The sequence below is a fragment of the Rhinatrema bivittatum genome, chromosome 2, assembly GCF_901001135.1.
Source record: "Rhinatrema bivittatum chromosome 2, aRhiBiv1.1, whole genome shotgun sequence".
NCBI classification, from domain to species: Eukaryota; Metazoa; Chordata; class Amphibia; order Gymnophiona; family Rhinatrematidae; genus Rhinatrema; species Rhinatrema bivittatum.
Genome location: NC_042616.1, coordinates 554,856,135 through 554,869,375, shown reverse-complemented (window position 1 = coordinate 554,869,375; position 13,241 = coordinate 554,856,135).

Below are 13,241 nucleotides of genomic sequence, written 5' to 3'. Positions count from 1 at the left end.
GTACGCGCGCACATAGTTTTATAAAATCTGCCCCTTAAAATGTATTTCCTGTGCATCTTTTCTCTTGTGCCTACATTTTTTTCTTCTGGCTGAGTATTTTTGAGGCAACATACCCCAATATAACCAAGAAAGAAGAAGGGTTAGAGAAGCATACAAAAAAAACAATAAGGTGCAGAACCCAAAAAGAGATAGGGTGGGAGGAGAAACTTGTTTATCTTTTCTAATATTTTTCTAGGGACAAATCATGCCAGTATAACCATTAAAGAAACAGTGAGAGAACTAGGCAAAATGGTATGCACAAGAAAACCTGAAATCATTTGCATTATACTGGTTTTTAGCACCCAAATTTGAACTTGGCTTATAAAAACTTGTACAAAAGAACAGTTTTGCTCACATACCCTTTTAAGAATTGGACAGTACATTGCTGGGATTGTAGAAGAGTAAAACATAATGAAGAAACAGTAGATGTAGTATTAAATAGGGATGTGCATTCATTTTTCCCAAATTAAGCAATTTCAACAAAATTGCCTAATTTGGTATGGTTTAGGAGAACAAAAAATGAATGCATTTTTTCCGAAATTTCAGAAAAATTCATTTTTCAGTTTAGTGCACACTAACTCTGACACATTAGTGCGCACTATCAGGAGTTAGTGTGCACTAACCCGAAAATCAAAGCCCCCGAAAAAAAAAAAAAAAACCTGAACCACGGGAAAAACAAAATTCCCACGGGGGGGGGGGGGGGGGGGGGGGGGAGCTGAAACGAAGCCCAACACGATAGCAATAACCGAAGCACATCTCTAGTATTGAACAATCTAAGGATAAGTTTCAAACATCTGCACATGACGGTATATATATATGCAAATATAGCTGCATGTAGTTGAAACATAGCATGTTTTATATGCATGTTTTATAAAATATGCACATCTTAACCCTGCAACATGTGTGTATGCATGCAATGCATTGAAAGTAAGTATTTCAATGCATTGAACGTGCATATTTTTCCTATTTTAAAAATATATGCATATATATTTCATGCATGATAATAAAGTGGAACTTAATTGAGTAAAACAAAATGTATTATTGTAAGTTGGTAAATTTTAAAATGTACATGTGTAATTGAAATTACCATTTTTTTTCAATTACTCCACCAATTTGCCCAGTCCTCTACTTCACAAAGATCCTTCTGGTTCTTTAGCCTGAACTCCTCCCATTTAACCTGGACCTCCCACTCAGCAATTAACATGTTTAATATCATTTATGCAAGATTATTAGCAGGTGTTAATTTATACATGTAACTTGGTAAACCTATGTGTGCATAGGTGACTTATTTATTTCAGACTTTTATATACTGTACATTTAGCAAAAAGCTAACCAGAACCGTGTACAAAACTATGAAATAACAATAATGAAAATACAATATAAACATCATAAAATTAATTAAAATCTACAGCCACATGCTTACCCAAATCAGGTTAAGAGGAAACCATGTCAGGTTTAACTCCTACACACACACAAATGTTGGCTCCACCCTGAAATGCCCCTAAACAGCCCACATTTTACACATGTATATGGGCGTACACAAGCAAAAATGTATGCATATTTTTGAGGTTTATTAAATAGCATATAGTACATGAGAGTAGATGCAACTTACAAGTGTATATGCTAATTTTTACAAGTGCACCTCTATGAAAATTCACCTGAATGTAGCATCATTTTTCATATTTTCTATATATGTGTCCTCCTGTGTCTGGCATTAAAGATCTGAGCAGTGAGATATGATTAAAGGAATATTGTCTTGTCAGATGAAGGCTTTCAAGTTCAGTATGTGAATTTGTTGTAGTGCTATTGATTTAACAGTGCCATCGTGAATTAGTGAGGTCTGATGTAATAAGTGTATGCAGAGATAAGTACTTATGATGTGAATGCTATGAAAGTGAGTGAAATATTACTTTAAAGCTGCAGGTATCCATGTTTTAGTGTACTGTAGGCATTTATGTCTGGATCAAGCCATTTTTAAATGTTGAGTGCTGACATTTCCTTGGGACTATCTTTTTGAATGTGGCTTTGCCTTTGGAAAATTTAACGATTGATTTACATTGCAGAAATACATTCAGATTTCCTTCTGATGGCATGTAATAGAGTAATACAGAATAGGTTATTGTAGATAGATTTCCCATTTTTTGCCATGACAGGAAAATAATAAGATTCAAAATTGTTCCTATTGAGTGTAATGAGTTAGAAATGTCTGGAAAAGGATCAGCTGAAGATATCCCAACCTGAAGCATGAATACATATATTTATGTCTGAGGACTCCAAGCAATGAACAAAAGGTGCATATGTGTGTAGAGTATAGGTCTAGGGGCAAAATGTTGGCTTTTCATGCTGCCATGTTGAATACCTTTGTCCCCACACCCTGAAGATCCCCTTAAACTATAGCTGCTATTATGGGAACACCCAACATTCTCAAAGTAATCTCCCCACCAGGGCTCAATTAAGACTGACCTGTACAACTCTTACTGTTACTTTTATTGCATCGCAGAGGATGAAGTTAGAGATACAATAAGGAATAAATCCATAGTGATGCAGAACTAGATATTTAATTAATGAGCTCTTAAATTTAATGAGTTTTTTGGAGCAGCCTCTTTGAAAAGCAGCTGAACTTGGGCAAAGACTGAAAGCCACACTTCTGTGACCATAAAGGATGGCATTAAAGCTATTGGAAAGATGCCAATCAATAACTTAATAAGCACTTGGCTGACATTAGAATACTTTATAAGCTTTGGAGGAATGGAAAGGAACTGTGACTTTTTCTGTGGATATCCAGATTGGCCAGTCTTGTTTCCCTCCAGGAGTTTTTTTCATGGCACAAATGATCTTAAGTCTATCAGCGTCATTGCTGCTGGGTATCACTTGCATTTAATTGTTACTAAATGTTAATTGCACTGAGACATATTCAATGAAGGTATTTTACTGTTCCATGCCGCTGGCAAAAGTCTTAGTGGAAAAGGCCTTCCATCAAGAACATTATAATGACACCTGCTTTCTATAACAGTGGCGTATATATTAACATTACCCTTCCCAATAAGCAGAGGTTGTTAGAATCATGCCTCCCCGGGATATGTTACTTCCTGTTTCATGCTGCATGTATGATATTCCAAAATATTTCACACATTATTCCATATTAACTTTAATAGTGAAATTTTATGTACATTTTATGATATAACTGCAAGAAATCACTGAACATTATACCACAGAATAATAAAAGTAATTTAACCACAAAATAAAATATAAAGGAGTCTACTCCAAGACCGGTGGTAAGGGACAGTGAGGATGAAACTTGTATGGGGCAGGTCGTCACTGGGTTAGGAGTCCCCTGGGTGGGCAGTCAGAGTGGGACTTGTTTTTGGGGACATGAGGAGGCCAGAATGTGTTACCATGCTCATTCCCCCATTCCATTCCCTGCATCAAGGATTGGACTCTTTCACTTTGGCACAGCAGGGAGTGGGATGCATGGATTCTCTCCCCACTGCTTCAGTGTTTTGACAGGGAGGGAAACCATCTTCGCTCATGGTAGCTTGCACTTGCCCCAGCCAGTGGTGCTGGCATACGAGCTGGGGCAGAGCCCTTGGCTGGCTCAGCAGCTCTCAGCCCTCCAGCATTACCCGCACATGGGTCTCTTGTGTCATCAGCAGAAAGGTTTAAGGGACGTGGTGGCTGGATGCATGCCGAGAGTAAGTAATGGCTCTGACTTTCCTCCCAGTATTGTGCTTGGATCCGTAGCCATGGGAGCTGATGCACAAGCATGCTCTGTGTTTTCATTAGGGCTGTTGCAAGGCAGGTGAGCCAGTATCTCATTTATTCCTCCCTTAGGGAATCTGTGGAATGAGGTGTGCCAGCCAGGATATGTGGGTTAGGGCCATGTTGAGTTGGGAACCAAAAGGATGGTAAGGCTCATTTCTGGTAGCCATGTTGTGAGATGTGAGGCCAGCTCATGTGGGGAGCGTGTTGTTTGGTGGTGAGCTGCTGGAGAGAGAGAGGCAGGTGCAGAGCAGAGCCTATCCTTAAATTTATCAGACTATCTCTTCCTGTTGCTTTTCATACCCTACAGCAGTCAATATATCTGTGGCTGCCACTGGGTTTCCCCTCTACTCCCCCAGAAGCAATGCCAGATGGAGGACCAGTCCTAAATAGGCCAGGATTCTGGTGGTTTTCCATCTGGCAGACAGCTTCATGAGTGCAGCAGCCCTCTGCAAGCAACCAGTTGCTACAGTTTTCTGTAAGTAGCACCGTGTGTTGGCGCTTATATACTTGGCCATTAATCATGTCAAGGGCAGTAATTTAATAACATGGTAAATGATGGCAGACAAAAAACATGGTCTACCTAGTCTGCCCAGCATTTTTCTTATGGTAATTACTGCCGCTCCATGCTGGTTACCCCCATGCCTTCTGTTAAAGGTAGTAGCTGCCACTCCCTGCTGGTTACCCTCATGCATCCTATTAAGGGTAGTAATTGCTACTTTGTGCAAGTTAACCACATACAGAAATTACACACAAAGTTAGGATAGGTTACCCCAATTTCCCACTTCATGGTAAGTCCACAGAATGGGCCCATGGAGGGGGGGGGGGAGCCAGGTTTGGGTGGCTTTGGCTCAGTCCTATGTCCATTTAGAAGGCAGGGAAGCTCTAAGCCGAGAGAGAGGCTGTTGATGAGCCATAAGCCATGTAGATGCACAGGGATAGAGTGCCCAATATATATGCACTGCTACAGCAATGCAGACTGAGCTTGGTGGCACTCCGAGTGATTAAAAAAATGTTTGTCTCATGCCTTCTTCACTTCTGTTGTTCCCTTTCTCTTGTTTCCATCATCTCTATGGAGAAGTCATTTCATGTATCCATGACTCAGTTCACTAAAGATCACAAAATGACTTCCAATGATAGTGTCTGCTGATTCTACAGAGACAGAAAAACAAGAGAAATAAACCACAAAGCCGATCTAGTCTGCTGTGCTGTGGGTACATATCCTAGGTCTGCCAATGAATTTTCTGATTTTAGGGTTTTGCAGTTGGGCATTGGCTACCTAGACCCCAAATCAATTATTTGCACTGTGCTGAGTTGGTACGCTACTGTAGTTATCTCATTTCAAAAGAGATTGCTATATCCCTGGGTGCCTCTATTTTGGCATCATTCTAAGTTAAGTGAATATTTTGGTGGATGAGAGCAGCAAAGCTCTGGCAGGTCGGGCAGAGCACTGCCAGCATGGCAAGTCCAGGTACTCTTAACACATCTCATATTGTGTGTTGCAGCTCTTACAATACATCTTTTCCACTTCTCAGACTCTCTGTCCATTTGATGAACATACTTTATCTTCTATGAGCTATGACTTTGGGTAGTAACTGATTGTCTCCACGCTCCAATTGAGGCAATAGCAACATAGCTTGGGTGGCATCAGTACTATTTTGTGGTAAATTACCTCATTCCTTCAGATATGCAATCCTGTGGGTGAATCCTGGAATAATAAGCACACATTCATGATCTAGTCTCTCTGGTGCAAGGGGGTTAGTTTTTAGAGATGTGAATCGTGTGCCAGATCGTCTTAATGATCAGATTCGGCTGGGGGAGGGGGGGGGGGGGGAAATCTGATCATTAAGATATGTGAAGCTCAGAGCAAAAAAAACCTAATGGTCCATTGTGCAATGTTCTCTCCACCTAGCTTAATGTTACCCAGGTAGAGAGTCCATCAAGCTAGGTGGAGAGAACATTGCACAAATCTCATCTTGGAGTGAGTTTCCTCACTCCGAGGGTCATCAAATGTTCACAAGAGACCACTGTTCTGTTCGTACATCTAACATTGAATGTCAAAGGGGCCCCTAACCCCTACACTGATACCTAAACCTCACCTTGAGTTACTATGTGTGCCTACCATAGGGATACAAATACCTATCTAGGGAGATGACATTATGGCCAGGCTTGCTCTCTCTTCCTCCCTCCCCAGAGGGTACCTGAAGGCTAGTTGGATACTCTGGGAGCTTCAATTCATCTAAACAGGCCTTGCAGAAGACATCACAAAAGGCAAAAAAACCTTCAGAGCCAGGCAAACCCACCCCTAACTCCTCCTGTTTTCCATAATTATTTATTTAAAGGCTTTTCTATGCCGACATTCATAGGGCACATCATGCCGGCTTACATTGAACTGATAAGAGGAAATACAAAGAACAAAAAACCAAATCATAGTCAAAACAAAACAAAGAGATAAAAACAAAAAGGGAACTAAATACAAAGGGGCATTATAAAACAGATATTTGAAGGGCTAGGTGATCAAAAGGGGCAGAGATGTAGGGGGGGAAAAGAACTTTATACAGTCAATACAATGTTATCTTAACATATATTTGCATCACACCATGCAATATGGTGCTATAGCATGCATTAAACACATTTTCACATGCATTAATGGGGCTTTTCACTTGTGTTTAGGCCCTTAACGCATGCAAAACAGCCTTAGCGCATTTTGATAAATGACCCCCATTATGCGGTCTACTCACCCTCAAAATCATTTGCTGCTAGTGCCTTGTCAAGTTGCACTGTTGTTGGATTGCATGTATGCTCTGTTATGCTGCAGCCTGGATATATCTGTACTGCAGCATAACATACTGTACATATTGAATAGTGTACAGAGAAAGTTATTGTTCAAAACATGTATGCAGACTCTGTATTGTCATTTATTGCCTGTGTTGTCATTTATTGCCTGTGTTGTCATTTATATGCCTCACACATAGAGGAATCTCCTCCTACCCGTGTTGATTCACTCATACTTCCCAGAAAGGGGCTGAGACAGGTCACCGTCTGCGGTCCTGAAATTTAAGTTTGAAGTTTGTTTGAATGTGTATGCATTTCATTTTGAGGTTGGGTATTGTGACAGAAATGCATTTAAAAGAGTACCACTTGGTTAAGAAAATGTATAACATTTAGGGAAAGGCAAGGAAAATATTTTTGAAGGAAAGGAAATGAAGTAAAAATTGAGCAGAAGCATGGTAAATATTTTAAATCTGCTCCTTTTAGAGGTATTATTGAGAGAAAAGTATGTCAGAATGTGGGCAGAACTGACATAGTGAGATTAAAAATTGTCACTTAAGGTCTGTTTTAAATAGTACTGAAAGGGAACAAAATGTTCATCAGTAAGACACAGCACAGACAAATAGTGACAAGCTGGCAAAGCAGTTTAGCACCTTAGATGCTGATCCAAAGGATACTTAAACTTTTAGTTATTTATGTTTTTTACCCAAAGGACCTAAATAAGAGAATTCCTTTTTAAATTGGCACATCATGTAAAAAATGTAATAAATTTAACAATAAATTTATTATCTATGATAAATTTTGGACAGATTTGAGACAAAATTTAGAAGACAGAAATATTGTAGAAAATAAAAATGCTGTAGTGACTGTAAGCAAATATCATTTTTTCATTATTTATAAGATGAGTGTATGAGTGAATAACATGGGCTTGGGTAGTTTGAAATTTTAGTTAGGGACAAGAAATAGAATGCTCAATAAGGGGAAACCTTTTGATATCTTGTTTCAGTTGAGTGACTGTGATTACATTAACTTTCTATTCATTAAAGCAGATTGCATAATTTATTGTGAACCTTATTATTGTATTTTGTTTGTTATGCAATTCATCATTTATGCAATTTTGTTAATTACAATAAAATGTTAAATAGAAAAAGGACAATAACAAACTGAAATACAAATTTGCAATAAGAAATCAATAACATCCTTGTACATCTAATTCTTAGTTCACATTAAACAGGAATACAGGAAAGAAATGTCACAATAAAAACCAAAGAACTATGTTCCTAACCACATACCAAAGGTAGTTTTTAAGATTAATTAGCTACTTTACATGTGATGCAGCTTGATAATATTTTCCTCTCATTGTGCCTATTTTTTTCATGCAGTATCGGCAACACTCATATATTGCACAAAAACTTGGTTTTAACATTGATGTATTACTGCAGTATAACCCCTGATAGGGGCACATACAATAATACTCCGAATGTTGTTTGCATGTGTGGTGGAGGGGAAGATTCTGTTCTGGCATGAAGTCTATGGGTTCAAAGAGTGTTTTGGTAAAATGTCAGATTGGACTGGGTTCAGTGAGCAAAGGTGTACATTGTTCTGCAGGACAGGGAAAAGAAAAAATGCCATCCTTTACCCCTCTGTGATCATTTATCTGCCCCCTTAGTGGAAAGTTTGCCAGTGTCTCTCATCAAACCCACAACCTTGAGATTCACAAGGGAGTCTCACACCATATCTTTAAGGTTACAACTTATCTAACTTTATTTCTACTCTTTGGGAATACCAGCAGGAAAAATAACAATGGATGTGTCACAAGATCCAGACTACATTAATCTTGACAGTTTAGTACATACATATCCTAAATCTTGATAGTAGCAAACAAAACAATTAAACCTCCATTTCTATAAACACACATGAAACCCTCCTTCCTACCTCTGGGTGACCTTATTAATAAGCCGCATAGTACTCACTAGTAGCTCTCAATCTGTCAGCATAGGGGTCTTCCTGGAAGGAAATTGTTCTTGTAGATAGTTGTGTCCATAATTCCCCCTAAGACTCTAGGTTCTAGTGCCTAGGAGCAATCTTCCATTACACGAGCAGGCCTTAATGATAGACACAGAACCAGAGACCGGTCCTGTGCCTTTGGACTCTAAGGGGGTCATTTTCTAAAGGAATCTCACGTGAAAAGGGACTTTTTGCATGCTCGGGCGGGTTCTGGGTGGCATCTGCACTGGAAGGGGAGGAGTCAGGGCGGCACCGGGGTAGACGCCAAGAAGACATTGCTGACGGCGAAAAGGTAAGGACCCTTATCGCCGTCAGTAATGCACCCAATAGCACCACCTTTCATGGTGGCGCTATTGGTTTGCGAAAGCCAGCAGCGATAGCACCGCGGTGGTGTGATTGCTGCTAGCTTTCGCAGGCCCACTCCCCGCTTCGCCCCCCCACCCCCAGTACCACGCAATTCACAGAGTCACGCGATGATAGAAAATCTAGCCCTAAGTTCCTTCCTATCACATATTAAACAAAACAAAACAAAAATTCCCACAGTCATATGAACATAAGATTTTTCATACTGGGTCAGACCAAAGACCCATCAAGTCCAGTATCTTGTTTCCAACAGTGGCCAATCCAGGTCAAAAGTACCTAGCAAGATCCTACAAGATCAATAAATTCCAACGGATTAGCAGAGGATTTCCCCAAGTCCACCTTAATAATAGTTTATAGACATTTCCTCCAGGAATTCATCCAATCCTTTTTTAAAACCCAGTAATATAAACAGCTTTTACCTCATCCTCTGGCAACAAATTCCAGAGCTTAATTATACACTGAGTAAAAAATGGGGCAGATTTTTAAAAAGTACGCGAGCATGTACTTTTGTTCGCGCACCCGGCGCAAACAAGAGTACGTCAAAATTGGAGCGGCCTCGGAGGGAATTTTCTTTCCGGCGCCCCCCACCTTCCCTTTCCTTCCCCTAACTAACCCGCCCCCCGACCCTAACTAATTCTCCCCCACACACACCTTTATTGCAAAAGTTATGCCTGCCCAAGGCAGGATTAACTTTTGCGCGCCGGGCTAAGTGCCGGTGCGCCATGTTCTGGTCCAGGGGCTGGTCCGGAGGCCACGGCCATGCCCCCGGAATGCCCCTGGGCCAGAACCATGGTTGCGGCCCCATCCCCGGAACTCCCCCGATGATGTGCCAGCTGCGACACACACCCCGACACCCCCCCCCCCCCCCAGGAAAGCTCCGGGACTTTTGTGCATCCCAGGGCTTTGCGCGCCGGCAACCTATGCAACATAGGCTCAGCGGACGCAGGAGGAGCTTGGGGCAGGTTTTCGGGGGGGGTACGCATGTATCTTATGCATGTACCCCTTTGAAAATCTGCCTCAATATATTTTCTCTTATTTGTTTTAAATATAATACTTAGTTACTTCATTGTATGTCTCCTAGTCTTTGCACTTTTTAAAGAGTGAACAACTGTTTCCTTTCATTCTAAGCACTGGAGTGCCCCAAGGGTCTGCACTTTCTACCACATACATTGAGGTTCATATTCAAAAGCATTTAGCCAGATAACTCAGACGTTGTCTGGCTAAGTGATGATTTGGGCACTTACCTAGGAGAAGTTGCTAGTCAGCTAAGATAACTGGCTAACTGTGATTTTCAAAGTTAGTCAGCTAACAGGTTCATTCTTTATTGTGCGATGAGCCATTATCGCATTGTTAAAATGCTAATTAGGGGAAGGGGAGGAATGTGGGTGGGGTTTGGGTGGTGTTAGCACCCAGTAGCGCTGCACACGATAATATTTTACACATTATCGCTGGCAGTACCATGAGAAATAGCACCATCTTTTAATGTGGTGTTATGGGGGCAATAGCAAGGCTGGAGACCCGAAGGCCACACACACACACAGCAAGGCAAAGCAGAAGACCCGAAGGCCACACACACGCATCAAGGCAAGGCAAGGCAGAAGGCCCGAAGGCCACACACACAGCAAGACAAGGCAGTAGGCCCGAAGGCCACACACAGCAAGGCAAGGCAGAAGGCCCGAAGGCCACACACAGCAATGCAAGGCAGAAGGCCCGAAGGCCACACACAGCAAGACAAGGCAGAAGGCCCGAAGGCCACACGCAGAAGGCCCGAAGGCCACACACAGCAAGGCTAGAGCAGGGAGCCCAAACAAGCTCGATGCCGAAGCACTGGAGTCTTGGGTAGGCAGGGTTATAAAGGAACATCCAAGGAATAGAGCAGATGGATTGGGCCAGCCAGGAGAGCCTGCTCTTGAAGGACCCCTGGTGGTGAGGTGGTTGCACAGCAGCCATAGCCGTAACACAGACTCAATCATAATTGCCGAGATGAACTCTTACATAAACCCCAGTGTTCAAAGAACTGTCCCAGTCCAAATTCAAATGTATTTTCCAAGATGAACTCTAACATAGGCACAACAAAGGCCCTTGTTTCCCTATATAAAGCCTTCTTCTGGGGATCTATGTAGAGATTAACATATGGAGAGTTTTCTAATGTTTTTTGCCAATATTCTTACAATGTTTCAAACACATTCACATTGCCAAACATACATTATAATTTGTACATCTGCTATAAATAAACATAACAAAATAGTTTTATTAAAAGATTATATGGCAATATAAATAGAAGATAAAAATATTTGCTGACTGCACAAATTATATTTCAAACTTAAAACATACCTGTCAAAATCACTCAGCAGCTTGTGACACAGAAATTAACACTGGTGACATCCACGGGGCACTTCCTGAACATGTGTACATGTGAATTATAATGCATTCCTAGGAATTTGTTGGGTCTAGATTAGAGTTCATCTCAGCAAATATGATTGAATCCACAATATGACAGTTCTTTGAACATTGTATTTGTATTTTGTATATGTATTTTTTTTAAGTTATTAATCATAAATGCCTGAGCCCTAAGCAATTTGCACAACAGCATACACAATAATTACAAGTGATTACAGGCTAAAATTTTATAGCTTGAACAATTAAATAAGACAGACAAATTGGGGTCTATGGAAGAGTTCATTTCATCTTTCAACACTGGGATGCATTAAGGTCTTTTAACATTAATTAAGGAAATCCTAAAAATTTCAAAGCTATTCATTAGCAGAAAGTTTATTCAGGTTTCACATAAAAGTCATTAATTAGTAAATGTATCCCCTGACACAGGCCATGTTTTGCTGGGGAGGCTGCGTTGGGAAGGACAACATTAATATTTATTTATTTTAAATCTTTTTTATACCGTCATTAAGTTAAATACCATCACAACGATTTACAGGAAGGCACATAAATTAAGGTTGGTTAATGTATTGGAACATATATTCTACAATAGGTGCCATAAACATTCAGTAATATAATTTGTGATCAATATTATTTGGTGAAAGTAATAAATCATGTCCTTTTGAACAGGTTTCATTCTAGATTACAGGTTTAGTTTATAAATTGAATAATTCTTCTATGTTAACAGTGTGATAAACTAATAAAAGTGCACATCTCGAGTTAAGTGTTGTGTGTGGTTGTTCTACCGCCTGCTCCCTTCTATTTTCTGTTCTCTATTCTCCATTCTCTTTGTGATAGCATTGTTTAAAAAGCCAGGATTTAAATCTTTTAAATGAGATCTCTTTGTAATCTGATCTCAGGTGGCATGGTGTTCCATAGTATAGGTACTGCCAGTGATAATGCCCTTTCTCTAACTTGTGTTAGTCTTGCTGTTTTGACAGAGGGGATGGTTAGTAGTGCTTTGTTAGCTGATCTCAGGTTTCTATGTGGGACATGTACCTGTAGTGCTGTGTTCAACCATTCTGCTTTTTCATTGTGTATTAATTTATGAATAGTGCATAGTGCTTTGTATTGTATTCTATGTTCAATGGGTAACCAATGTAATTCTGCTAGAGTTTCTGTAATGTGAACTCTTTTCCTTTTCCCAGTCAGAATTCTTGCTGCAGAGATTTGTAGTATTTGGAGTAGTCTTAGCATTGTGTATGGTAATCCTAATAGTAGGGCGTTGCAGTAATCCGTGCTTGCAAATATTAAAGCCTGGAGCACTGTTCGAAAGTTTGTGGGTGTAAGTAATGGTTTTAATCTCCTGAGAACCATGAGTTTTGCGTAGCCTTCCTTTACTTTTAAAGATATGTGTTGTTTCATGCTTAGTTCCGTGTCTATTATTACTCTGAGGTTCCGTACCTTCTCAGATAATTCTATATTCTGGTTGTTTTTCAGCATAATTGGGTTTTGAATGACCTCGATATTTTTTTCGCTCTAAATGTAGAAATGCAGTTTTTTCGATGTTAATTACTAGCTCCATTTGGTTTAGTAGCTGTTTTATTAAATCTAGGTACATGTTGGCTAGGTTTAGTGTCTTTTCAATTGTGTCATCAACAGGTAAGATTATTTGAATGTCATCAGCATATATGTAATATATGATACCTAGGCCTGCCAGTAGGTGGCATAGTGGCAGTAGGTATATGTTAAATAGTGTTGCGGACAGGGCTGATCCCTGGGTTACTCCTGTTTGAAGTTTTATTTTTTTCTGATATTACATCTTTGATCTGTACTTGGAAATACCTGTGATTTAGGTAAGATATGAACCAGTTGATTGTTTTGCTGTATAATCCTATTTCTTCTAGTCCTTTTAATAGAATTGT